The following is a 26766-nucleotide window of genomic DNA, read 5'->3' as shown; positions in this document are numbered from 1 at the left end:
CCACAGATCCCAGAAGAGGATGCTGGATGCCCTGAGACTGGGTACAGATGGTTATGAGGCACCATGACGGTGCTGGCAATCAAATTCAGGTCTTCAACATGAGCAGCCAGTGCTATTTCCTACCAAGCCACCTCTCCAGCCCCAGCACTCTACCCTATTTCTACCAAATAATTTCAATAAACAAATCATTTCAATAAATGCCAAAAACAATCCATTGATAAAATCCAACACTCAACAAAAGCAAAAACAGAAGAAACATCCTTAGACTGACACAAAACGTCACCAACCAAAAGGCCTCAGGAAACATTATAGCTACCAGCAAAACACTGTAAGCATTTCCAGTTCAGAAAAAAAAAAAAATTTAGTGCCCATTGTCACCCTGGTACACGAAGGTACAACAATAAGATGACAGTGGTATGATCAATTCTGACCTCTATTCAATGTAAGTGACACCTAACTGCAACCCCTCTGCTTCAATCAATGGGGGAAAAAAATGTTTAATAAAAATCAAAATACAAGAAAAACTTCCATTCTGATCAAAAACACAGCAAGAGATATATTTAGGAGCATGATGAAACTATACGCTATCTGGATTGTGAGTCCAGAACCCACACCTCCTACAGGGAAATACAAGTCCAAGTAAAAAAGGGTAGAGAACATGAGGCATGTAAGCCAGCATGCAGGACCAGGGCTAAGACTGGAGCTGAAAAGAAGCTTAAAATGCACTGTCAGTCTCTGCCTAGAATACGGTTTATGCAATGCTATGGCTTAGAAAAGTGGGAAAGTGCAAACAGGCCCCCTGGCCAGGAATTGAACCGGGACACACATTATGAGGGCAGGACCCCTGACCTTCATTCATATCTGACTCTAGACTGGGATTCCTGCAGGCCAGCTGAACATCTTAAACCCCACATACAACAGGCAAATGGGTGGACATAGAAACAGGAAAGAGAAAGTCATTCAAAATAGAACGAATTCCCTAAGTCAAGACTTCAACATGCACTGAGATAAACCAGCTAAGAATGAGCCATCAACAGCTGCTAACTGAATATTAACTCATCCCAGATATAAGTTCACAGACAGCATGACAAGACTGATTTCACACGTACGTTTAGGGGCACCTGGACATAAATGTTCAACAATTATTGCCAATGCAAAACTGAAGTCACCTTGGAAGCCTGCTCAGCAGTTTCCTCTACAGTGAAACATATTTATTTGATCTGGCATATTCTATGTAGTATCGTACTCCTAATTTATCCAAATGAGTTTAAAAAAAAAAAAACTTTTGTCTACAAAAAAACATGCATACAGAAGATTAGAACAGTTTTATACAGAATTACCAAAAACTTTCACTAGATGAATGAACAAACTGGTATTTCCCATTGATTGGGATATTATTTGTTGCTAAAAGGAAATAAGCCATCAGCTCATAAATAGATATAGAAGAATCACAAATGCATATTACCAAGCAAAAGAAACCAGAAAATAGAATTCATAGCCTGAGATAGAGAAATTGGTGTGTTAAGTCTTTACTGCAGTTGTTTCTGTGTGTGTATGTGTGGGTACCTGCATGCTATGGCACATGGAGGTCAGAGATGACCTGCAGGAATCCATTTTTTGCTCCACCATGTGGGTTCCAGGAATTGAACTCAGATCATCAGGATTAGTGACAAGGTGCCTTCACCTGCTGAGCCACGTCACCAACTTGAGATTTTTTTTTTTCTGAACACACACACACACAACCACTTAGGAGAAATGTTTAATATATTGATGACATTGAAGCTTATATATAACTAAATACAACGTTTTTGCTTTCGTTAAGGAAAGGCTCAGTCTAAAAGGTGTATTTGCTTTCCACTCACTGAAGAATTACCAATAATGAGAGGTTTAAATATACTAAGTCCAGTATACTACACGCTACCAAATCACACAGTAAAGACGACTTGGGGAGACCCCTATGTCCCAACATGAAAACTGTACTCAAAAATAATCTCTCAGGGAAAGAACAAGCTACAGAGCGGGACAGTATGCTACAGAAAGATGAAAGAGAGAGCTGGAGGTGACTCGGTGGATAAAGCACTCGCCGCACAAGAATAAGGATTGGAGTTCAGCTCTCTCGAACCCACGCTAGTGTAGCAGCACCTATCATGCCAGCACTCTGGAGACAGCAGGGAATCACCAGAGCAAGCTAGCTAGCTGGACTAACGAAACTGGCCAGCTCCAGCTTCAGGACGAGGCTGAACCTAATAAATCAGAGAGCAACTGAGAACAGCCAGTGTCAACTCTGGTCTTGCATGCACATGTGCATGGATATCCATATGCACACTCCCACATACCACACACACACATGCAAAAAAGTAAAATGCATAAGAGGAGGCCTAGAAGAGAGCAACAAACTAGTAACTGCAGTAGAAAAAGCTCGGTATGTCAAGGTGGGGAGGGCTTATCCTCAGCATTTTATAACCAAGTATGGGTTCTGAGCTGTATGAACCCCTGAAACTCCAGGAGACGCCAGGCACAGAGCCTCCAATGCAAGTGACACCCCTAAAACTGTGCAGCATACAGCTAGCTATACAGCTAGAAACCACAGCTCTAATACTTGTGTAATTTGAAATAAATAAAATAGGAGAAGGAGCTGTCCCAAGACAGCATGAGTTAACCTTCTGCTGATAGAAATGTACACATTTTGATTGGGGTAAGTTACAAAGTACACATGGTTTCCCTTTTTCCGGGGAAAGGACTTTTGTTACTTTGTTTTGCTTTTGTTTTTATTTTTTGTTCAAACAGCGTCTCCCTATGTAACCCTGGCTAGCCTTGAAGTCACACTGATCCGCTTGCCTCTGCCTCCTGAGGGCTGAGATCTAAATGCATGTACTACACACCCTGCAATATGTATGGTTCTTCAAAACATGCAAAATCTACCCATTTTGTCATATGTACATCAAGAAGGCACACTAGTGAACACCTGTAATCCCAGCACACATAAGCAGAAAGATAGCCACAAAGTTCAAAGTCATCAGGGCCACACAGAGAGCCCGTATCTTAGAGAAACAAACAAAGCTTGTTTTAACCAGGCATGATGGTTCACACAGAAGACTACAGAAGGATAGCCACAAGTTCAAAGCCAGCCTATAGCCTGTGATATAATATAGCAAGTACCAGTCCAGCTGGGGCTACACAGCAAGATCCTGTTTTTAAAAAAATGAGGGGGGGGGCACTGACTTTGAAATAGATGTAAACTGAATATCTAAATAAAACATTAGAAGAGCCTGAAACAAGGCACCCAAAATTGCAGAGCCACCTAGGCACTCCAAAACAAAACTCGATACATACTTAATGCTTGCACCCTGAAGGGCAGATACGAAAATGAAATAAATTTATGTACTTCAAGGCTTAATATGTATGTAATGCCAAATTTGGATTAATATTGCTCTCGTTTTTTTATCCGAGGAGACTAAGGCTCAGATATGTTAACACAGAAGACATGAAATAAATGGCAACTAGAAATCCTGTAGACTCTAATATTTTAACTCTAAATAGAAATTCTGTCTCCCAGGCAAAACTCAGTGAACGTAAAGACGCTGCCAGCACCACCTTGACTGCGCAACCCCCTTCAGAGGCAGTTCCACCTATGCCTGATAAAAATCCTCAGAGAACTCATAAAAGGTCAAGTTTTAATTTGGCAAGCAAAGTAACCCAACAAGCACTGCAAGCCAGGGAAAGGAAACAGCAGCCTAGGGCTGGAGAGTCCAACCAAGGCGGAGAACAGAACTCCAGTCCTTACAGAACGGAAGAGACATAAGCATTCTCTCACCTCAGAGCTAAGATCCAAGAGGCAGGGCAGAAATTATTAAAGCGGTTCTCTAGGCAAAAGCTGCCTCTGTCCTCTGTCCCCCTCCTCGAATGACAGGGGGAAAAGCCAGCAAGAGAAGAACCAGAACTGGATCTCAAGCAACCACCCAAAGGACAAGCGCCTGGTGCTCAACATGCAAGAACCATATGGATGAAGAATGGCCACACCGGAGTCTGCCACCGTTTATAACCTACCAGCGCCTAAAACCCTGGGTTACCGGAAGAGGCAGAAAAGAGAATCCGAGAACCAACCAAAGGAAATCCACCAAGCATCCCTAACTCTACAGAGACTGAAACTACTCCCTATAAAATGTACCCAAGCCTTGCTCGCTCCACTCACTCATGCAGTAGGCATCAGTTGCAGGGCTGTTGGAATCCAGGCCACATCCTAAGGATGGAGCAGAAAACAGGCGGGGAGCTTAATTCTACTTAGGAAAGCAAGATTCTCTTTCCAAACTTCTTTTCCCTCTCTTCTTGTAACTGTCGCTGAGACCCTTCAAACCTCTTTTCCCACCAGCTTTCCTCGAGTATCTTACTTTCTCCACAAACCGAGCAACTTACGGTTCCAGTTTCCCAGGGCTGGGAAAAGCCTAAAGAGACCCGAAGTGAACAGGACAAGCAGCACAAAACAGAGCGCTTTACATTTTATATGCATACTTTCACAGCCGAACTGTCAGCACTTCAAGAGCAAACGATGGCTGAAGAGTGACTAAGTCGTGACCCCAGCGCTGCCCGCGGTTCTCTCCCGCTCCGTAGCTAATCAATAAACGCTCGCAGAGAATGCTGGAAGGTCTGATTCCCCCAAGGCCTGGCACAGGAGGAATTTAACAGTAAGCACTCGTCAGCTACATCCTCCTCCTTCTCGGGACACTGTGCCCCCATCAAGGGTGACCTGGGTGGGCAGGTTCGCGTACCGGGAGCCTCGGGAGACGCCGAGACTCGGTGATCTGGAATGAATTCCCTTCCTTCTGCCAGGGCCTGCCTGCCTCACCTGCCCTCTGCCAGGACCTGCCGCCTTCGCCCCCTTCAGCACCTAACGCGGAGCCTCCTCCTCCCCGCGAGTCCCGGCTCAGGCTGCAGCAGCAGGCGCGCGCCGCCCAGCTCTGCGCCCCGCGGCCCCCGCGCGCGCGGGTGGCCGGGGACCCCCTCCCCGGGCCGGCGTGCGGTCTCCCCGGGGTCGCCGCTCCGGGGCCGCGCTCCCCGCCACCCCGCTCGCTCCTCCAGCCCCGGCGGGCTCCCCACCTGGCTCGCTTCCCGGCCGGAGCGGAGGGGCCGTCGCGTGGCTCTCCGGCGGCCGCAGCTCTCCTCCGGCCCGGCCCCCTCGGCTGAGGCGGCTGAAGCGGCGGCGGCGACCGAGGCGGCGGCGCCCACTCAGGCCCCGGAGCCGCCCCCGCGGCGAACGTGCCCGGCGCCGGCTCGCGCCGCTTCCCCGCCCGGCACGCGCAGCGAGCCCGCCCCCGGCGCGGGGGCGCGAGGGCGCGAGGGCGAGGGCGGGGGCGCGCGGAGGGCGGGGCGAGCGCGCGGAGGGGCGGGGCTTCCGCCACCGGAGGGGGCGGGGCGGCGGCCGAGTGCCCTCCCGCGGGTTCGCGCGCCCCCTCCGGGCCAGCGCCGGGCGCCCGCCGCGGAGGCGGAGGCGCGCTTCCACTCCACAGGTAGCTGCCCGGTGCCTGGATGCTGCGCCCACGACGTGACTGCACCGTAAGGAATGCGGAGAAACACCCGGTGAATCATTCACCAGCGCCTCGAGCACGGGGTCCTGCCCCGAGTGACTTTCCACATTGACTCAGCAGGCTCCCTGAGCACAGCCTCGGCGCCTGGTGCCGGGTGGACACGATCTGGATCACGGCCCCTGGTCCTCAGGAGCGTGTAACTTAGGGAGAAGGGCAGCCCTGTGAAGGACTGAGTCTGGTCCCCTGCGCAAAGTCAAATCACAGCTAGATGCTGTGAGAGGATGAAGAGGGACAGATTACTTCCGCTTAGTTGCGCAGTAGTTCCTGAAAGTGGGAGCATTTGGAAGTTCATTAAACATCTTGGGCAAAGGAGGAGGCCGACAAAGCTCGCTCTATCTACCTATCTATCATCTATCTTATCCATCCATCCATCCATCCATCCAGCTGGCTATCACCAGCTCATACTACCATTTTTTCAAGAGATTTATTTATTTTATGTGTATGAGTGTTTGGCCTGCAAGTAAATGTATGCACCACGTGTGCACCCCGAGAAGGCAAAAGAGTTTTTTGCATCCCCTGGAACTGTGAGCTGCCTTGTGGGTGCTGGGAAATCAAACCCAGGTCCTCTGATAGAGTAGCAAGTGCTTTTAACTGCTGAGCTATCTCTCCAGCCCCTCACATACATGGTGTTCCTTTAATGGCTCAAAAGGTCAGATCTTTTTTTCAACATTATTTAAGACAGCGGTATGGTCCGTTGGACGGTTGGTGCGTGTGAAAGTGCATGCGTGGAGGGAAGCAGCTGCAGCCCTGTGCGATTTGAGGATGCTTTTCGCAGCTTTCTGGCACCTTATGGAAAGGCAGAGCGTGCCACCTGCTTCGATCAGACTGGCATCCTGCCTCTAGAACACCCTCTTCCTCCTCTTCTCACTGTCTATTTTTAAACTCCTGTGGTGAAGGCAGTGCCGTGCTGATAACTTGAAGTAAGTGAGGATTTTTCTTCGGGGAAGGAGCGGGTGCATCACTCTTTTACGTGTCGGAGGAGAACTCACTTGTTGCTGGGTGGCGACTGCTCTCACCATGTAAGGGTACTCAAGACCATAGTCAAGAGACACTCGGTTTCTTCCCTTAGCATTTACTGAGCTCCCGCTATGGGGAGGGCCCTGAAAGGGTGAAAACACCCACTCAGGTGGAAACAGGTGGGGTGTGTAACTTGAAGCTGTAGAAGCCTGGCAAACACCTGTATTCCTAAGATTTAGGAGGCTGAGGCAGGAGGATCACCCTGAGTGTGAGGCCAAGCTGATCTACAAAGTGAATTCAAAGTGACATCAAAATAACCCAATAACAATCAAATACTACCTCGAAGCTTATTTCAAGTTTGAGCTAGGCTATTTACAAACTTTTTCAGAAACTCACTAATTTACACTTGTGCGGAAGCCTTTTTGTCTCTTGAGATTCATCACCTCACATCTTCAAAAACTTTCAAACATTTATTTCACTTGTTTTCCCATTCATATTTCAAGATTATGAAGGTCTCTTTCCTCCTTGTCTTTTTCCTACGTCATCTATAGTGTTCAAGCCTTTCTTGTCCCAACAAGGAAGATTCTCCTCCAGCTACTGCTCCCTCTGTGTTTTCCTTCATAAATGTCTTATAAAGTCCCACAGACATCTCTACCTCTTCAGCAGCCTGTCCACCCATGCCTGTGACTCTTTACCACATTAATGACTAACTTCATGCTAAATGTCATCACCCATTTTTGGGTCCCTATATTACTAGAACCTTCAGTGGCATTTTTTTTTTTCCCAAGAAAGCATTTCTCTGTGTGGCCTTGACAGTCCTGGACTCACTTTGTAGACCAGGTTGGCCTCGAACTCACAGCAATCCACCTGCCTCTGCCTCCGGAGTGCTGGGATCACAGGCGTGCACCACCATGCCCAGCTGGGTATCAGACTTCTAAGAGGAACATACAAAGCCGGGCAAGCCTGATGCAGCATTTTGTAGAAATGTGTGGAAAGAAAATGCAAGCAAAGAATTTTATGCACCATCTATCCATGCGGTTTGTCAAAAACCAGCACTATTTTAAGAACAGTTTATAAGATGGAGGCATGGGCAGATCTGGCTGCAACTAGTCCTCTCTGGCTTGCGGTGGCAGGCTCCACATCTCTGCATGTCTGTCCTAGTCTCCACTTGTAGAGACGCTAATCATATTGGATGGAGCACACCACTAACCACTTCACGTTAGGTTAATCATCCCTTTAAAGGCCCTGTCTCCAAAGACAGACACTGAGGTACAGAGTTAGGATTTCAACAACCTAAATGTAAGAGCTACAACTAAAAGTTTCTTGGAAGAAAATGTGAGTGTATCTCATTACCTTGGGTCTGGTAAAGCTTTCTTGGATATAACAACCAAAACACCAGCAATGTTCTTGTTCCATTCACCTTTGCTGTGGGTTTTATCTGACCTAAAACAACTTGAAAAGGAGAGGGTTAATCTCATCTGACCCTTCCAGGTGGCAACCCAGGACTGGGGGATTTCCGGGCAGGAGTCTGAGGCAAGAACCTAGAGGCAGGAACTGAAGCAGAGACCATGGAAGAACTCTGTTAGCCAGCTTGCTCGCCATCGCTTGCTCATTGGATTTCTTATACCGGACCATCTGCCCAAGGGTGTCACCATAGGCCCACAGTAGGCTCAGCCCTCCACCATCAATCATTAATCAAAAAAATATGTATTTCCTATAGCCTTGCCTGCAGGTCAAGCTGAAGGAAACATTACTCAATTGAGGTTCCTCTTCCAGATGATTTTAACTTGTGTCTAGTTGACAAAAAAACAAAAACAAAAAACAGCATGCTGGGCTGCACAATACCTGTCATTGCCAATGGCACACATACGCTAAAGTATGCACATTCATTTATAGATATGTGCAGTCATTCCATTAATTGAAGCTTTAAAAAAACTGTTTTGAGAGCTGGGCGTTGGTGCCATACCCCTTTAGTCCCAGCACTCAGGGAGACAGAGGCAGGTGGATCTTTGTGAATCTGAGTCCAGCCTAGTCTGGTTGGACAAAGCAAGTCCAACACAGCCAGGGCTACACAGAGAAAGCCTATCTCGAAAAAAAAATAAAGAAATGTTTTGTGGAGATATAAATGTTAGCTATCCTGATATGTTCATCACCCACTTTATATGCATATCACATTATCCCATGGCATCCCATAAATACATACAATTGTAATAGTTTTGTGATGTATGTACAGGTCTGTGTACATCCACACGTGTGCTGTCGCTTATGAACACATGTGTGTGTAGGGAGGCCAGAGGACAACCTCAGGAGCTATCCATCTTCGTTGTTTGTTTGTTTGTTTAATGATTTGTTTTTATTTTATGTGCATTGGTGCTTTGCTACATGTATTTCTGTGGGGGGGGGGTTGTCATGCCCTGGATCTGGAGTTACAGACAGTTGTGAGCTAGCTGCCATGTGGGTGCTGGGAATTGAACCCAGGTCCTCTGGAAGAGCAGTTGGTCCTCTTGAGTGCCGAGCCACCTCTCCAGCCCTCCTCTTTTTTTTTTTTTTTTTTAAGACAAGTTCCCTCGCTGGCCTGGGCCTTGCTGAGTAGGCTAGGCTGGCCTGACAGCAACCCCCAGGAGCCACCTCCAGCATCCAGCTCCACAGCAGTGGGATGACAAGTGCCTCCCACATGAGAGACAAATGCACCCGCATGAACGAGGAGTATACCCCACACTTAGCTTCATGCCCATGCCCTGGAGCTCAGACCCAATCACCAGGCTTCTCTGACAGCCCTCTCTGCAGGCCCCAATTATAGTAATCTTGAAAGGCTGTTTTGTGTCTTGTAAAATGGCATCTATATTGTAATTTTTTGAGACAGGGTTTTTCTGTGCAGCCATAGACCAGGCTGGCCTCAAACTCATAGATATCCATCTAGCTCTGCCTCCCAAGTACTGGTATGTTGCAAATTTTGTGGGGATTGGTTCTTTGTTGCGTTGTTTTGTGGTGAGACAGTGTTTCTCTACGTAGCTCTATCTAGCCTCGAACCTCTGCTCCTCCTGCTTCCACCTCCTCAGTGCTGGAGTGGCAACTGCAAGCCACCGCAACAGCTAACATGGTGAGCATTGGGGTTTCCATTCACAATGGAGTGTGTTCTGTGACTCTTGAGTAAAAGACTGTACAAATATCCACCAAAATACGGGCAGAGGTTGTCTCTGGGTGATAAGATTATGTGATTTGCTGGTCTCTGTGGCACACACCTGTAATCCCAGCACTCAGGGAGGCAGAGGCAGGCAGATCTCTCTGAGTTCCAGGCCAGCCTGGTCTACAAAGCAAGTTCAGGACAGCTATGGCTGCACAGTGAAACCCTGTCACAGAAAAAAAAAAAAAGTGTTTTAAATTTTTGTATTTGTATTTAAATCTTTGTATTTGTTTATTTTCAAAATTGTCTTAACTGAAGAGATACTTTTTGAAAGTAGTAAAATTACTTTTAAATATCCATGTCAGAAGCTAGGCATGGTGGCTCACATTTGTAATCTCAGCCCTCAAGAGGCTTAGGTAGGAAAAGCACCAGGAGTCCAAGGCCAGCCTAGGCTGTACAATAGCTCCAGGTCAGGTTGGGCTACAGAGCGAGATTCTATCTCGAGAAGAAAAAGAAAAGAAAAAAATGCTAGAACCAGCTTGATTTACATTCTGCAGCCTGTGCATGCAAGTCTTGATTGTCAATGTTACAAGTGATCTCGGGGAGAGGCACACAGTGAAGGCTCTGAGGTCATGTGATTGCGGGCTGGGTAGGAGTGAGCTGAGAATGGCATAACGAAGCTGCAGAGGACGTGAGAGAGAGAGCCGTGTAGGAGGCAGACACCTGCCAGCCAGCATTGGCTTAGGCAAAAGGAAGAGAAAATGAGCTCAGGGAAAACAGTCCTTGAAGTCAGAAATGGTCTTTCTGGCTCCCAGGATCATCTTTCCTAACAATAAGCCACACAAGACCTGCAGACAGAATAATACGGAAATGACAGCACCGGCTCACCTCTGTCTGATGACAGGCAATTGACCCCATAATGTGTATTATTCTGTTCTCTGCCGCTTACTGATGGTAGAGCAGTACTGGAAAGGGTCCAGCAGTGAGTCATCAAAATGATAAGCATGAGGGTCCTGGGCTTCATGGCACACTGAGGGAGGGTGCTTGCTCAGACTAAATAGGGCAGAGGAGTTCAGTCACAACACAGCCGTGAGGGGTAGCCCTTCAGGGCAGAAATGGGCAACTTAGAAAAAAACATGTTTCTGTTGTGTGTCAGGGACAATTTGCAAACATTTAACACCAGAGGCTGAGACAGCAGATTTTCAGTCTAAACCCGAAGGTGGAATGAAAATGGAGTAGAGACAAACTGGGGCTTCTGGATGGGCCTCGGTGACCAGAAAGAGGGACAGCACAGGAAAAATGGCACTGTCCCGTTCCCTCCACGAGGAGCATTGTGGGTCTGTGAAAACTGGAGGCAGAACCTTCATGACAGAACTTCCTAAGATTGACCTTTGTGAATGGCAGCCATGCTCTCTATAAGCCAGCCTTCGGGATCAAGCTGAGTTTGGACTGCACCCAGTAGGAGGACTTACCGGGGTAGCTGCCATGGTACTGTACCAGGCAGATCTGGTGAGGGCAGAGGCTAGTGGCATCACAGGGGTCCCCAAAGATTATTCTGAGATACCAAACCATGGGAACCAAGCTATCCATAAATACCTTGCTCCTTTACTAACAGATTTTACTAGTTTACCAATGGTTATCAAGAAGTGCCAGACACCTGAAAAGATTAACACATTGTATGTCGAGGCAATACATTTTAAAATTATTTTATGCATATGGGTATTATATGTATGTCTGTGTACCGTGAAAATGCGGTGCCCAGGGAGGCCAGAAGAAGGCATTGGATCCCCTGGACCTGGAGTTACAGGCATGAGTCACTATGTGACTGCTGGACTTGAACCTCATCCTCTGGAAGGGCCAGCAGTGGCCTTAACTGCTGATCCAGTTCTCCATCCCCTTAATGCAATATTTTTTGTTGATGGTGGTTCCTTTGTTTTGTATATTGGTTTTGTTTCTTTGTTTTGTTTTGAGACAGGCTCACAAGTAGCCCAGGCTGGCCTTGACTTTCTGATCCTCCTGCCTCAGCCTCTTTGAGTTCTGAGATTACAGATGTGAACTACGATATCCAGACGTGAGTGAGTGAGTGAGTGCGTGCGTGCGTGCGTGCGTGCGTGCGTGCGTGCGTGCGTGCGTGTGTGTGTGTGTGCTCAATCCCTCTGTACCTTATCTCCTGAGGCAGGGTCTCTCCCTGGACCTGAAGCTTGCTGTTTTGGCTGGGCTAGCTAGCTGGCTAGCAATCCCCCAAGATCTGCCAGCTAAGCTTTGCTCCTGCCAATTCTGAGGTTACAGGCACACACACCCACACCTGGCTGATTACGTAGGTTCTGGAAATCCAAACTCAGGGCCTCGTGCTTACATAGGGAGTCCTTGCTGAGCCAGCTCCAGCCCCTGCACGGCTGGTTTCTTCAACAAGGTCTTGCTTGGCCTGGAATCACTATGTAGACATGGCTAGCTTTGAACTTGCAAGATCCTCCTGAGGCCTCTGTTTCCTGAGAGGGATTACAGATGTACCTTCCCTGCCTAGCTGACACAACTTTAATTCTTTCTTTTTTTGGGGGGCGGGGGGTTGGTTGTTGATACAGGGTCTCATGTAGCCCAGGCTAACTTCAAAATCTCTTGCTATTAGAGGCCGATACTGCCCTCCTTCTCCTGCCTCCACCTCCCAAGATAGGGGATTACAGATGTGGGCCACCACGCCCAGTGTATTTGATCCTGGGTTTCAAACCCACAGACTCATCAGCACTAGGCAAACCCTAGCAGGCCAGCAACTAGGCCACATCTCCAGCTCAGCTTCTTAAACCTGCTTAGGAGGACTGATTCCCACTGTGAGCTTGGGTGCACATTAATCATCCAATACGCTTTGGGAGAAATTCCTACTCCTGGGCGCCACCTAAATGAACCAAATCTGTTAAAGCAGCTAAACTGCAGTTTAAGCAGTGACGTGATATGCAGAAAAAGCAGAGGACAAGTAGGGGAGCCTAAGCCCTCAGTTTGTTAAATTCAATTATCTGGAGAGGTTCCAGCTGTAGAAAAAGCACAAAGGACGGTGGGGACAAAGACAGAATGGAGACAAAACTCAGTTCTGCCAGCTAATGGCATATGCGCTTAAATAGCAACAATGTTGTTTTGCTGTGCCGGTGAGGCTGGCTGTTCTAAACTCCAGAATGCTCCAGGCAGCTTTGGGCAGCTAAGGGCAGAAGGATACCGGTCCATCATGGCGGGAGGCGGGGCCGCAGGAGCACGAGGGAGGCCGAGGGAGATGAGCGCTGGTGTTCCACTAGGTTCTCCACTTTCCCCTTGTTTCTCGGCCTGGGACCCCAGACGATGAGGTAGTGTCCCCCACTTTCAGGATAAGTCTTTCCTCTTTGGTTAAATCTCCACGCTAAAACATTTTAGCTGCAGCCAAGCGCAATGGCGCACACCTGTGATCCTGGTTCGTGGGAGGCAGAGGCAGGCCTCTGCCTGTGAGTTCGAGGGCAGCCAGGGCCACACAGAGAAACCTTATCTTGAGAAAAAAAAATAATAAAATAATATATTTTTAAAAATATTAGCTGCAAACCAATCATCTAAAGTGCTTTGGGAAAATTTTCTGTATTGAAATAGCGAAGACACAGGGCTGTATCTCCTAGGTGACTCCAAATCCAGTCAAGCAGACAATGAAGATCAACTATCTGCATTGGCCTGTCTCCACTCGGTAAGCGCTTCACAGTAGGCTCGCACATGTCCATTCTTTCCTCAACTAGATTGCAAGTTTCTCAAACTCAGGCCTCAGGGCCAAAACCGGTGAGTAAATAAAGAGTTCTTGGTAAGTGAGGAGAAGTAGGCCTGGGGTCCTGCAGGGGTCCCAGAGGAGCTGCACATAGCTGTGCCACAGCTGTTGATGTGGTTATGTTAGAAAAGGTTGTGTGTGTGTGTGTGTGTGTGTGTGTATGCGCGCGCGCGCGCGCGCGCGCCTGAGTTCGTGTATATGCTCCATGTGCATGCCTGAGGCCGGAGGAGACACCAGTTCTGTGAGACTGGGGTTACAGGCAGTTGTGAACCACCCAATGTGGGTCCTGGAAACCAAACCCAGCTCCTCTGCAAGAGGAGCAAATGCTGTTAACCACCGAGCCATCACTCTTCCAGACTGTTTGCCATGACTAGATTAACATGCCTGTGCCTACCAGCCAGCACCCTTTCATGGTGTTTCAGAGACCCAGGAAAGTCACAGGCCTTAGGACCTATGTAGGACTTTGGGCCCTTGAAGGGAAATGCCAAGCCCCTTGCATATTTGACCAGAACTACATCGCTTCACCCTGAGAGGCTATGGCTTGTTCACGGCAGCTCATATTTAATGAGTATCTTGCTAGTGTCAAGAAGTGATGAAATAGGGAAGTGAGGAAGAAAACAGAGCATGGCATTTCTGCTTAAAGAAGCTTGAAGATGGCAAGCGAGTCAGCCAGAAGTGATACTTTTCCAAAAGTTTCGTGTAGGGGCTGGGGCGATGGCTACACACAGAAAGAGCCTGCTGCCCAAGCATGAGGGCCTGAGTTCAGATCCCCACAACCCCATGTAAGAAGCCACGTGGGCACCGTGAGCCTGTAATCGCAGTACCAAGAGATGGAGACATACTACAGATTTACCAGCCAGCCAGTCGAGCCAACCAGCGAGCTCCAGGTTACAGAGAGCTAGCAGTGCCAGGCACTAACCTCTGAGCTCCTCAGATGTATGCACACGCACACACGAAACATACAGAGAGATTACATGGAGTGCACTTTAATCAAACTCAAAGGGAAGAGGACGCTCATTCTACCCAGACCCTCAGCTGTAGACCATCCCATGAACAGCCTCTTCCCCCCGCCCCCCGTAGATCGTAGCTCTGGGTGCACACATGTCCCTGCCACACTGACTCCGATTTAGACAAGCCACCTACAGCCATGACACGTGTGACAGAGGCAAATGCTGGAGGAATTTTAACATGGAGGCTTGTTCGCTTGGTACAGCGTCCTGTGGCAACTGTGTAAGAAAGGAAGCCCGGCCTGGTGGTGGTGGCACATGTCTATAATCCCAGCACTTGGGAGGCAGAGGCAGGCGGATCTCCAAGTTCAAGGCCAGCCTGGTCTACAGAGTGAGTTCCAGGACAGCCAGGGCAGCATAGAGAAACCCCTATCCTCCCACCCCACCCCACCCCACCCCACCCCACCCCCCAAAAAAAAAAGGAGAAAAGGAAATCCAGCCTAGCTGAAGGTAGTATGAGAGGCCGGGGGGGGGAGGGGAGCGGGACTGAGGTGCACATTAAACTGCCTGATACTTGAATGAGACCATGTTGCACATTCTGGTCTGGCTCACATTGTCCCTCATCCATGTTCTTGCAGCCCAAGTTGACCCACATTCAACTGAGGTCTTAAAGTGAATGGAATTTTACAGATAAAAAAATCTTAGATTTTTAAAGACTTGTTTTTATTATTTAACAGTCATGTGTGTGTCTGTATACGGGTATATATGGTATGAGCACATCAATGCAGGTACCCACAGATGCCAGAAGAGGGCATCAGGTCCACTGGAACTGGTGGTTGTGGGCCACCTACGAGAGTACTGGGAACCAAACTCAAGTTGTCTGCAAGAGCTGTATGTGCTCTTTACCACCAAGCCATCTCTCCAGGCTCCCAGTTCTTAAATGCTAACCTGTCATTCCGAATACTGTGATGAAATAGACTGTCATCTTACCGAATCCCACGGGGGACTCAAATCATCCATTTGTCCAGCATTTCCACAGTGTTCATGTTATCTTGTGGGAGAGTGAGAGAGAGAGAGACAGACAAACAGACAGACAGACATATTTGCATAACTTCACATTTGTGAATTATTATAATTGTTCTGATTTATGATCAGTTATTGTTGTTGATTTTGCTTTCTGGCTAAACCCCTTGGATAATAATCAGGCCTAGAAGGAGGGAGTGCTTTGGGCTGCCTGGCAGAGGGAGGTTCCAGGGTCGGGAGGAGGCTGTAGATGCAGACAGGATGGGCAGCAGGAAACAGCTCCAGGAGTTTTACGAGAATAGGTCTTCCATGTTACAAGGCGAAGAGGATGGATAATGAGGACAATTACAGCACAAACAGCAGTGCGAAACTGTCACATGGGTGCCTTGGAGCATGGAAACCTACCTAATGGACCAGTGACTCCACAGCTAAGGAAATTTCCAGGCAGTGTGTTAAAAGTGTAAATTGTCTTTTTAGCACCTTTAACTGTAAGAGGAAGAAGAGCTATTTAGCTTGCAAACTGGATTTGGAAGAAGCTTTCAGGGTCTGGGAGGTGCTGGGCTGCAAAAATCAGTGTTTTCAGATTTCCAGGCTTTCCAACACAAAAAGGACCACAAGAGACATGGCTTCAGAGTGGAGATCAAATTAAGATTGAGACTGGATGCCTCCTCTTAGAGGCTTAGGGTAGAAGATGCTGAAACCCTCAAAGCCATCACCGATTTCCATTAGGCTTCCTGAATTAAAGGACTTTGCTGAAACAGTTATGGGTTTGGCTTATGGTAGACTATTTTCCATGTGTGAACAGCTGAAAGGAAATGTGCAGGACTGGAGCGATGCTCAGAGGTTAAGAGCACTTGCTGCTTTTGCCAAAAACCCGGGTTCAGTTCCCAGCACCCATGTAGTGGCTCACACCCATCTGGAGTTCCAGTTCCAGCGGACCTGACTCTCTCTTCTGACCACTAAGGACATGAGACAGGCATGGGATGAATATCCATGCATGAAAGCAAAACGAATTTTTAAATAAATTTTTGTTTTGTCTTGTTTTTTGTTTTGTTTTGTTTTGTTTGTTTGTTTGTTTGCTTAAGGACAGGATTTCTCTGTGTAACAGAGCCCTGGCTGTCCTGGACTCTCTTTGTAGACCAGGCTGGCCTCCAAATCACAGAGATCTGCCTGCCTCTGTCTACCCTGTGCTGTGATTAAAGGTGTGCACTCAACTAAATAATTTCTTTTTTTGTTTTTGTTTTTTGAGACAGAGTTTCTCTGTGTAGCCTTGGTTGTCTTGGACTTGCTTTGTAGACCAGGCTGGCCTCAGACTCACAGAGATCGCCTGCCTCTGCCTTCTCAGTGCTGGGATTAAAAGTATGTGAGGGGCTAAATAAATATTTTTTTTTATTTTTGTATAAATAAATTTTTAAAGATTTATTTATTTATTTACTTACTTACTTATTCGATGTGTATGACCACTCTATCTCCATGGACACCTGCAGAAGAGGGCATCAGATCATATTATAGATGGTTACGAGCCACCATGTGGTTGCTGGGAATTGAACTCTAGACCTCTGGAAGAGCAGCCAGTGCTCTTATCCACTGAGTCACCTCTCCAGCCCCTGTATTAATAATTTTTGAAAGAATGGAAATATGTTTTAACAGTGGAAGCAAACGCTCCAATGCCCTGAGGCAGCCCAGGGAGTGCCCACGCCTTCCGCAGGAGCAACCTGCCTCCACGGCAGGCAGGCAGTAGTGGCGACAGAGTGAGCCCCCACGGGTCTTCCATGTCTCCTTTCGAAGCCATCAGTTCTTGAATCAGGAGGAGCCATCAAAGGGACTGCACCTAGTGGCCTCAGGCAGCATCTGAACCTGCTCTAGATCATGAGGCCCTGGGGGCAGGATTCAGGTGATGCAAAAGAGTGTGTGGCAGCTTGTGGGAGGGACGTGAACCATCAGAGAACCAAAGTAGATCAAGCCTGATGGTCCTATGGATCATGTGACTCCCTCCTGGATACTGACTTTCAGTCTGTGGTTGTTTTGGCCAATATAATCAGTCTTGATAAACACTGGGTCTTGCCATCTTGGAAACATGCACTGAAATTACCATGGGAGGAGGCAAATCTGGCCCCATTGAGAGTCAGCCATGCTGTGGTGGCACAGAACTTAGGAGACAGAGGCAAGAGGATCTCTGTGAGTTAGAGGCCAGCCTGGTCTACAGTGCTAGTTCCAGGATAGCTGGGGCTACACAGAGAAACCCTGGCTCAAAAAAACCCAAAGCAAAACAACAACAACAAAAGAGAGAACAGAGAAGCCAGATATGATGTAATCCCAGCACTTGGGAGGCTGAGGCAGGAGGATCACTGTGAGTTTGACATTGGCTCAGACTGTATATATAGCAAGTCTCAGGCCTGGGACTTGGAAGATCAGCCATGCAAGATCATCCTCAACTACAGAACAAGTTTGAAGCTGGCCTAGGCTGTGTGAGACCCTGTCTCAAAAATCAAAAACAAAGAGCATGTATCAAAAAGAAGGAGAAGAAGAAGAGGAGGAGGAGGAGGAAGAAGAGGAAAAGAAAGAGGAGGAGGAAGGGGGAGGAAATTAGAGGAGAAAGAGAATAAAAAAGCAGAGGGAAAAAAATGGGTGGTTCAGATATCAGCCACCAATAACTGCCAAATAGTTACAAGTTGAGCTCCCCTTACACCAAATGAGCGCTCTCCTGCTGACCCCGAAAAGAAGCTACATGGATAACCTGCAGGTGATTCCAAGTCATTGTGTGTTTATGTGAAAATTTTCCAGGTGTTGGTTAGGCTGCGGTAAGTGACAGGACAGAGTCTTGCAGGAGCTGGTGCTAGAAAGTCAAGGCAGAGCTTCCCCCAGGAGAGGCCCGTGGGGAAGGGCAGCCTGTTGGGAGCCAGGGAGGGCTCTGAGGCTATGGTCTGTAAGCATGATGTCAAGAGAGAGTGGAGGGTGGGTGTCCTTTGAGAGGCAGCACGTGGAGCAGCCTCGGGGTCCTTTCCACTTCTTACTGCTGCCCAAACATCCGTCAGAGAGGCAGGGTGCGGCTTGGCCAGGGGCTGAGTGTGAGTTGTCGTTTCTCTGCTGTGCTCTTAACAGAAAATAAACAACGCAGACTGCACCAGCTGGGCGCAGGAGAGTGCAGAGGAAGTGAAGTCCACAGACACGAATTTACTACACACTGCTGTTCTCAAGCTCTGCCGGCATGGGAGTGATTTCTCTTCAGTCTCATTCGCTTTGTAAAACAAGCAGATGTTCCCCAATTCTGAAACATCTACAGCTCTAGGAAGAGGCTTCATTGCACAAATAACCCCAAAATAAATCCAATGTAATAATCAACATGTGTTGAGTATGCATCAGCATTGGCAACAAATGGGACTGAAATCAGGATGTCTATAAATTGATAAGTATTTTTCAGAAAGCTGCATAGGGGATAAGATTCAAGCACCATAAAAATGTTTGTTCCTACTGTTTTCAATCCCATTCTTGGAGGATTTTACCAAGAAAATAATTAAACATGATCAAATCCATATTTACCAACTCTAACGAAAATAAAAATTAGAATCGACATCCTGGCATGATGGCACATACCTGTCATCCCAGTATCAGGAGGCTGAGAGGAGGATCAGGAGTTCAAGACCAGCTTGGGCTACTTAGTGAGAACCTGTCTCAAAAAACAAACAGGAAAACAAACAAACAAAAACAAAACAAAATAAAACAAATAAACAACAACAAAAAGCCCAGCTTGATGGCACACTGCTTTTAATCCCAGAACTCTGGAGGCAGAGGGAGGTAGGGGATCTCAGAGTTTGAGGCCAGCCTGGTCTACAAAGCAAGTTCCAAGACAGCCAGGGCTACACAGAGAAACCCTGAAGTGAAACACCCCCACCTAAACAAACAGACAAACAAACAGACCAGCCCGGATGTAGCTCAGTCGGTAGAACATTCCCCAGCATGCAGGAAGCCCTGGGTTCAATCCCCAGTGCCTGCACCTCTGTTCTAGCCTTCCACCAGCTGACTCCTTACCGTCAGAGCAGTTACTCTGGGCGGGACACCTGTGGGCAGCCGTGCAGCTCTGGACGGTCAACAAAGCAGCCTCGGGCAGCAGCCTCCCGCTAGTGAGCCCCCTCCGACCGGATCCGACAGCCAGGCTCTGATACAGCCAACAGAGCAGCAGCTACGGCAGCAGAGTTCACTGCAGCAGGACCACCCCAGTGCCATGGATGTTCATGGCAGGGGTCTGGAGGATGTTCCGGACCAGGAGAGAGCCGGAGCATGAGTGGCCCTGATAACCGGGGCAGGGGAAGGGGGCGATTTGATCATGGAGGCAGGGGCAGAGCGGGACAGGGAAGAGGATGTGATGGGCAATGATGGAGAGCACGGTGCCTGCCTGCAATAAGCCTGGTGGACCCATGGATGAAGGACCAGATCTTGATCTAGGCCTTCCTATAGATCCAGATAGAGACTCTGACAACAGTGCAATTTATTATCTATCTATCTATCTATCTATCTATCTATCTATCTATCTATCTATCTATCATCAATCGATCGATCAACGGATCAATCTATTCATTTTGTTTTTTTTCTAGACAGGGTTTCTCTGTGTAGCCTTAGTCCTGGACTTGCTTTATAGACCAGACTGGCTTCGAACTCACAGAGATCTGCCTGTCTCCGCCTCCCTGAGTGCTGGGATTACAGCCACTTATGTGTAAGGTTTAAATGGCAGTGTGACTCTGGATGATCCAGCAGACTTCCTTAAGCAGTGTGGGTTTGTCAAGATGAACAAGAGAACTGGGCAACCCGTGATCCGTATCTGCCTAGATAAGGAGACAGGAAAGCCTGAAGGCGATGCCACCGTGTCCTACGAAGATCCGCCAACTGCCAGGGGTGCTGTGGAGTGCTTTGATTGGAAAAGACTTTCAAGGAAGCAAACTTAAAAGTTTCTCCTGCCCGAAAGACGCCTCCAATGAACAGCCTTCGGGGTGGCACGCCACCCCGTGAGGGCAGGTTATGGCACCACGCCCTCCAGCAGGCAGGGACCTAACAGAATCGATATGTGCACGAGTTCATAATTAATGGAAAAGGCAAAGCAGAGCTCTGTCAAGGCAGCCTCCGTGTAAACAAAGGGTGGCCATGTGAACTTCGTTCTAGGACTCGAAGAATGCAGCTGTCGATGATGTGTAAAGCCCTGGGCTTGACTCCAGCAGCACAGGGCAGGGGTGGGGGTGGGGGGCCTAGCCTGACAGAGATGAGATCACAGGGAAGGATGCCCTCTTGCTTTCCTCCTAATTCTTTTTCTTGCTAGACTGGCCTGCTCTGTGACATCTCTGTCCTTTGTTCCAGGGACATGCCTGTCCCTCCTATAGGGTCAAAACAAAAAGTCCAACCTATTTGCTCTCCTGTAGCTGACGAACAAGCCCACAGGAGCCCAGACCCAAGCAGGAGCTTCTCTTGGAAGCATTTAAGAAATCCTTTCATGCCTGTAATCCCAGCACTCAGGGAGGCAGATCTCTGTGTGTTCGAGGCTAGCCTGGTGTGCAAAATGAGTCCAAGGCTACCCAGAGAAACCCTGTCTCAAAAAAAAAAAGAAAAGAAAAGAAAAAGAAAAAGAAAAACCTCTCAAGGAACAAGATGGAAAGAAGATCAGGATGGCTCATACTAGGGAGGAGAATCTAGGCCATGGGGAACCAGATCATAGAGGGGGAACCAGAAAGCGAAATAGAGCTCTCAGAAAAATTATGAGGTGACCTGCCTTTCCCCTGAGCTGACCCTGGCAGGAGACCAACGAACACAAGGAACTTGAGCTGCTAAGACAGACCTGACTCAGGTGTTATTGTTGGCAAGAACCAGAGGGAGGCCCCAAGAGGACAGGTCTGGCCTCACCCTCATCTGAAGGGAAGATAATTTCTCCACCTGAAGCAGTCACCCTCCTGAGACATCCCCACGTGTAAGCCCTCGAGGACAAAAACACGAGCAAGAAGGGCCAAGGCAAGGAGCCTGTGGCTAAGGGTAGGGCAGGCAGAAAGGAGAGGGAGATGGGCAGAGAGGACCATGGTCTAAGGAAGAACATTTAAACAGATGAGAAGGAGGTGCCACCAGATAGTGTTTACCTGGAAGGGATGACCCCTTTCAGGTAAGAAGGTGTTTCAGGTTGCCTGGTCCTCAGAAGATAGCACGCATAGGTGAGAGGCTCCTTGTACAGTTGTCTGGGGGCGTGGTCCAGCCAGTCTGGGCCAGAGGACAGCAGAGGCCTCTGTTGAAGGGTTGATAGGAACAGGCCAGCAGAGCTACGAGAGCTCGTGTGTGCCTTGGATGAGCTGCCTGGCTATGTGGCAGATCTGTGGCTATGTGACACAGAGACAGAACCAAAGTGGAGAGGATGGGAGGGAAGCTAGGCTGAAGAGGGGTGAAGGGAGCTGGCAGGAAAAGGTGGTGGGAGTGTTGACAGTTGAAAATTTAAAGAAAGCAGAGCCAAAAGTGACCGGGGGGGGGGGGGAGAGGGAGGAGAGGAATGGGATTTCCAAGCAACTCGGAAGTCCCCGCAGAGCCAGGAGCATGAACATGAGGTGCAGCCAGCTGCCACACTGCTTTTCTCCAGTGCTGCTGGCAGCCTCGAGCAGGAGCAGCTTGTGGAAGTGATGATCCAGGTTGGGCAGTGACGCAGCGAGCAGGTAGGAGGCTGGGCTGTGAAGGTTTCATGAGATTTCAAGGACTTCCTGGAGAGAATTAGCTTCGTGTGCAGCCCCATGCTAAGGCAGACATCTGGGCTTCTGCTTCTGCCAGGGGCTGTGCTCCTCCACCAGGCTTCAGTAAGCTTCTCTCAGGCTGCTTGAGCAGTCAAGACACTGGCAACTTCACGTTGACATTGCCAGGGACTTATTTCTTACATTTTTAGAAGCTGTAGATGGGGCTGGAGAGATGGCTCCGTTAGTATAGTCCTTGCCGCGTAAGCACAGCGCTCTAGTTTTGCTTTTGTTACCGTGATAAAAAATACCCTGACCACAAAACAAACAAACAAACAACAACAACAACAACAGCCAAAACAGGAGAGACCGGAGAAATGGCTCAGCAGTTAAGAGCATGGACTCTTCCAGAGGACCTGAGTTCAATTCCCAGCATTCACTGTGAAGCAGACCACTGCAAGCACTTGTACATACACAAGACACAGGACACACAATTGAAAGCAAAAATAAATCTTAAAAACACACACACAGGAGAGAAAGAATTCATTTGACTTAGAATCAGGTTAAAAGCCATCAGTGAGGGATTTCTGCCTGAGGCAGGAACTCAAGCAGCTAGTTACACCGTATCCACAGTCAAGAGCAAAGACAGAACAAATGCTTGGTGGACTACTCTCCCCTAGCTTACCCCTTTCTCCCATTGTTTAGGACTTGCCCACCCCTACCGCAGAGGATGGTGCTGCCCGCAATGGTCTGGGGCTTTTGAAATCAACTAACAGTCATCAACAGGCCCACAGGCCAACAGAATGTAGCTCGTTCCTTATTCAGGTTTCTAGACTGTCAAGTTGACAGTAGAACTAACCAGCACACATGAGGACCTGAGCTCAGCCCCTGGTACCTATGTCAAAGCTAGGCTTTGTGTTACCTGCTTGTAGTCTCAGCTCTGAGACAGTGGAGAACCTGGCGCTTGCTGGCCAGCCTGTCTACTGAGTCAGCACTCCCAGGTCCCAGAGAGAGACCCTTTCTCAGAAAATAGGCTGCTGGAGCTGGAGAGATGGCTCAGTGCATAAGAGCACTGGCTGTTCTTCCAGAGGACCCGAGTTCAAATCCCAGCACCTATATGCTCACAACTGCCTGCAACTCCCAATACCAGGCCACCCCACGGCCTCCTCTGGCAGAAGACCCCAGCACCCATCTGTTGGCTCACAACTGCCTGAAACCCTCAGTTCCAGGGGATCTGCCCTCCGAGAGCTCTGAGCATAGCTGGTGCACGTAACTTTATGCAAGCAAATGCATATAACATATATAAAATTTTTTAAACACCATAAGATGGTGATCTCCTGAAGAACAGCACCCGAGGTTGACCTCTGGCTTCTACAAGTACACATACCTGCATGGACACGCAGACAAAGAATAAAATTTTAAGGAAATTGTAGTAAAATGTATACACCATAAAATGTGCTCTTGAGCCTACAGGACATCATCAAGTATGTTAGATTATGTGCAATTATGTACAGCTGTCGTCACTACCGACCCCCAAAACTTTGCCTTCATCACCAGCTAACCTCTAATTCCTGCACATAATTCCCCAGGATCTGGAAACCTCTGCTTCCCTCTCCACCTCTTTGAACTTCCTGACCCCAGAGCCTCATGAGAGGACAGCATACAGCATGTCTTTCTATTACTGGCTTATTTCACTTAGTGTGATTTCAAGGTTCATCTATGCTGTAACATGTCACGGGATTTCTTCCCTTTTCCAGACTGAGGGATATTGCATTGTATGAATATACCACAATCGTTTCTACCCCGTCACCTGTGGGTAGATACTTGGAGTTGTTTTCATATTTTAGCTACTGTTAATAATAGTGCTTTGAGCATTGATGTACAAAAATCTGTTCAGCCTTTTTGATTCTGTTGTATGTATATTCAAAAGTAAAACTTACCTGATATATACATGTATACATAATTTGTTAAATTTTAGAAGAGTTTTGATGTGTATGATATTTTGCCTGTATGTATGTAAGTGGACCACATGCCCTCAGAGTCCAGAAAAGGACATCAGATTCCTAGGACTGGGTTACAGATTGTTGTGAGCTGTCGTGTGCATGCTGAGAGCTGAACCCAGTCCTCTGCAAGAATAGCAAGTGCTCTAAATGGATGAGCCATCCTTCCAGCCAATGGTTTAATTTTTTTCAAAAATGTGTCAGCGAGAGAGTAGATGGGCCCATGGTGGCCATGTGGAGGTCAGAGGACAACTTTTCAAAAGAGGGTTTGGTCCCCTCTGTCCACCTTTTGTCTTTTGAGGCATGGTCTCTCTTGTTTCTGACACTACACTTTCTAGGAGGAGAGAGTTTGGTTGCTTCTCTGTCTCTACCTCCCATTTTGCTACAGGCATGTGGGACTGTGGAGGTATGGCACAGCACCCAGGTTTCCATGTGTCTCCACACTCAGGCTGTCAAGCCTTGTTTGGCAAGGGTTTTGCCTACTGAGCCACCTCCCTGGCCTTGGGAGATGGATGGATGGATGGATGGATGGATGGATGGATAGATAGATAGATAGATAAAATGTTTAAATCTTTATTTTTGGTTTTTTTTTTTCTCTCTCTCTCTTTTTTGTTTTGTTTTGGTTTTCTGAGATAGGGTTTCTCTGTGTGGCCTTGGCTGTCCTGGACTCACTTTGAAGACCAGGCTGGCCTCAAACTCACAGAGATCGGCCTGCCCCTGCCTCCCTGCGTGCTGGGATTGCAGGTGTGCACCACCTCGCCCAACTGTGATATATTTTTAAATGATACCATAAGCAACTTTTAAAAAGCAGATTAATGTAGCTTTGACTGGGAATGTGTGACACTGCCAGCAGAATGCTAGATTCAAGGGGAAACTGGATACTGTGATCCAGCCTGGAACAGGCAACGTTACACATGTTCGTTTCTGGAACCCTAGGCTGGGATTTGGGGAGTCCTTTAGGATTCAGGGCTGGATCTTGAACTTGATTACTTTACTTTAGGGAACAAAAGAAACCAGGCCAGGGGGCCGGCTCCATGGCTAAGAGAGCTTGCCAGCAAGCACAGGGCCTGAACTGGGTGTCTGTAACCTAAGCAAAGGTGGAAGAAAAACAAAAAACTCTATGAAGTTGTCCTCTGACCTCATGTACGCCAAAGTACTCACGCACACTCCAACCCATTAAACACATACATACACAATAAAGGCAAAGAAAATTCTTTTTTTTTTTTTTTTTTTTTAAGGCAGAGAAGAGCACAGGCAAGCTCTGGAGACAGCTCCCATGGACACACAGCTGTGGGCAGGACACCTTACACACCAGCTAGGGTCTGCCGTGGACACGGATGGAGCTGGCTGTTTGAAGAAAGAAAAAAACAAGTTGTAATGAGATACCCATCTTCCTTCTGTAGAGCAAGTGAACCAAGAAACAGGCTTTGGAGCCAGCCTTCCGCTACAATCTGTTCTGGTTCATGTCTCTGTCGCTCTCTCCCCCTCCCTCTCTCTCTTTCTAAGCATGGGTCTTATTTGTATTACTGTAGCTTTAGCTGGCTTAGAACTATGTAGTACTTGAAATTCTCCCGTCTCTGTCTCCCGATGGCTGGAGTGACAGTGAGGCATCACCACACCCAGCCTCTCCAGCAGGTTTCACTCTCCCACTCACCGTGTCCTGTGTCCTCTTCTCTAGGTGTGGTGGTATCCTAGGCAGGGTGCCTATTGCTTGGATGAAACCCCATGACTAAAGCAACTTGAGGAGGATGGGGTTTATTAAGCTTACCCTCCCTCACACTGTTCATCATTGAAGGAAGTCAGGACAGGAACTCAAACAGGGCAGGAACCTGGAGGCAGCAGATGGCAGGGTGCTGCTTACTGGCTTGCTCTTCATGGCTTGCCAGTCTGCTTTCTTACAGATGAGCCCAGGACCACCTGCTCAAACATGGCCCCACCCACAAGGGGATGGGCCCTTCCCCATCAATCACTAATTAAGAAAACACCATACAGGAAGCTTTTTTTTTTTTTTTTCCTTGAGACCAGGTTTCTCTGCTTAGTCTTGGCTGTCCTGGACTCGCTTTGTAGACCAGGCTGGCTACAAACTCACAGAGATCCGCCTGCCTCTGCCTCCCTGAGGGCTGGGATTACAGGCGGGAGCCACCTTGTCCAGTGTAGAGTCGTTTTCTTAACTGAGGTTCCCTCATCTCAGATTATGTTAGCTTTTGTAAAGCGGACATAAAACTAGCCAGCACAGGTAGCTAAAAGGATGCTGTGGAATGTGAACACACAGTAGACTAACAGTAAAGTGGCTTCTACCTTTGCCTTTTCAGTGTTTGGGACCCCTCCACTCTCTGGTACTTTCCTGGGTAGCTTGAAGCTCCCCCACAAAAAGAAACATGCCAAAATACTGCCCCCTGCTTTCTAGTGGTGAATCAAGCACATTGCAGATGTTTAAACCAAGTACCAACTTCATATTTTATTGGTTGAAGAGCCAGAGGTCAGATCTGATTTACAGATACACATCTGAGTCATCAGCAAGGCATCACTTAAGTACAGTTCACTACTTGCTGTCTGTCATGAAGTACCATACAGCAGATGATAACAAGGCAACGATAATTGATACTGCCCTTCATCCGTCTGACTGGCTACAGCACTAACTCTGCCCACTTAGCTTCCTGCCCATCATTAATCCCTGA

At 48.0% G+C, this 26766-nt stretch overlaps 1 protein-coding gene across 13 annotated transcripts in view; it reads right to left on the bottom strand.

Annotated features, from left to right (window-relative positions):
* Dtnb (dystrobrevin beta) overlaps window positions 1-5243 on the bottom strand; it is a 201574-nt gene extending 196331 nt beyond the window's left edge. For 6 of the 13 annotated variants that reach the window (XR_009584948.1, XR_009584956.1, XR_009584954.1 and 3 more), the window contains exon 1: window positions 5095-5237. The gene's annotated coding sequence lies outside the window, so the exon portion shown is untranslated. Of the gene's footprint in view, window positions 1-4766; window positions 4790-4843; window positions 4869-5094 lie in introns of those variants that run through there. The other 7 variants (XR_009584952.1, XR_009584957.1, XM_060365208.1 and 4 more) reach the window with 5 other exon arrangements.
* Window positions 5244-26766: the final 21523 nt, after the last annotated feature.

Source organism: Meriones unguiculatus, chromosome 1 (assembly GCF_030254825.1).
Source record: "Meriones unguiculatus strain TT.TT164.6M chromosome 1, Bangor_MerUng_6.1, whole genome shotgun sequence".
NCBI lineage: Eukaryota > Metazoa > Chordata > Mammalia > Rodentia > Muridae > Meriones > Meriones unguiculatus.
Note: the sequence above shows the minus strand (reverse complement) of the source record. Positions and strands in the feature narration are given on the sequence as shown.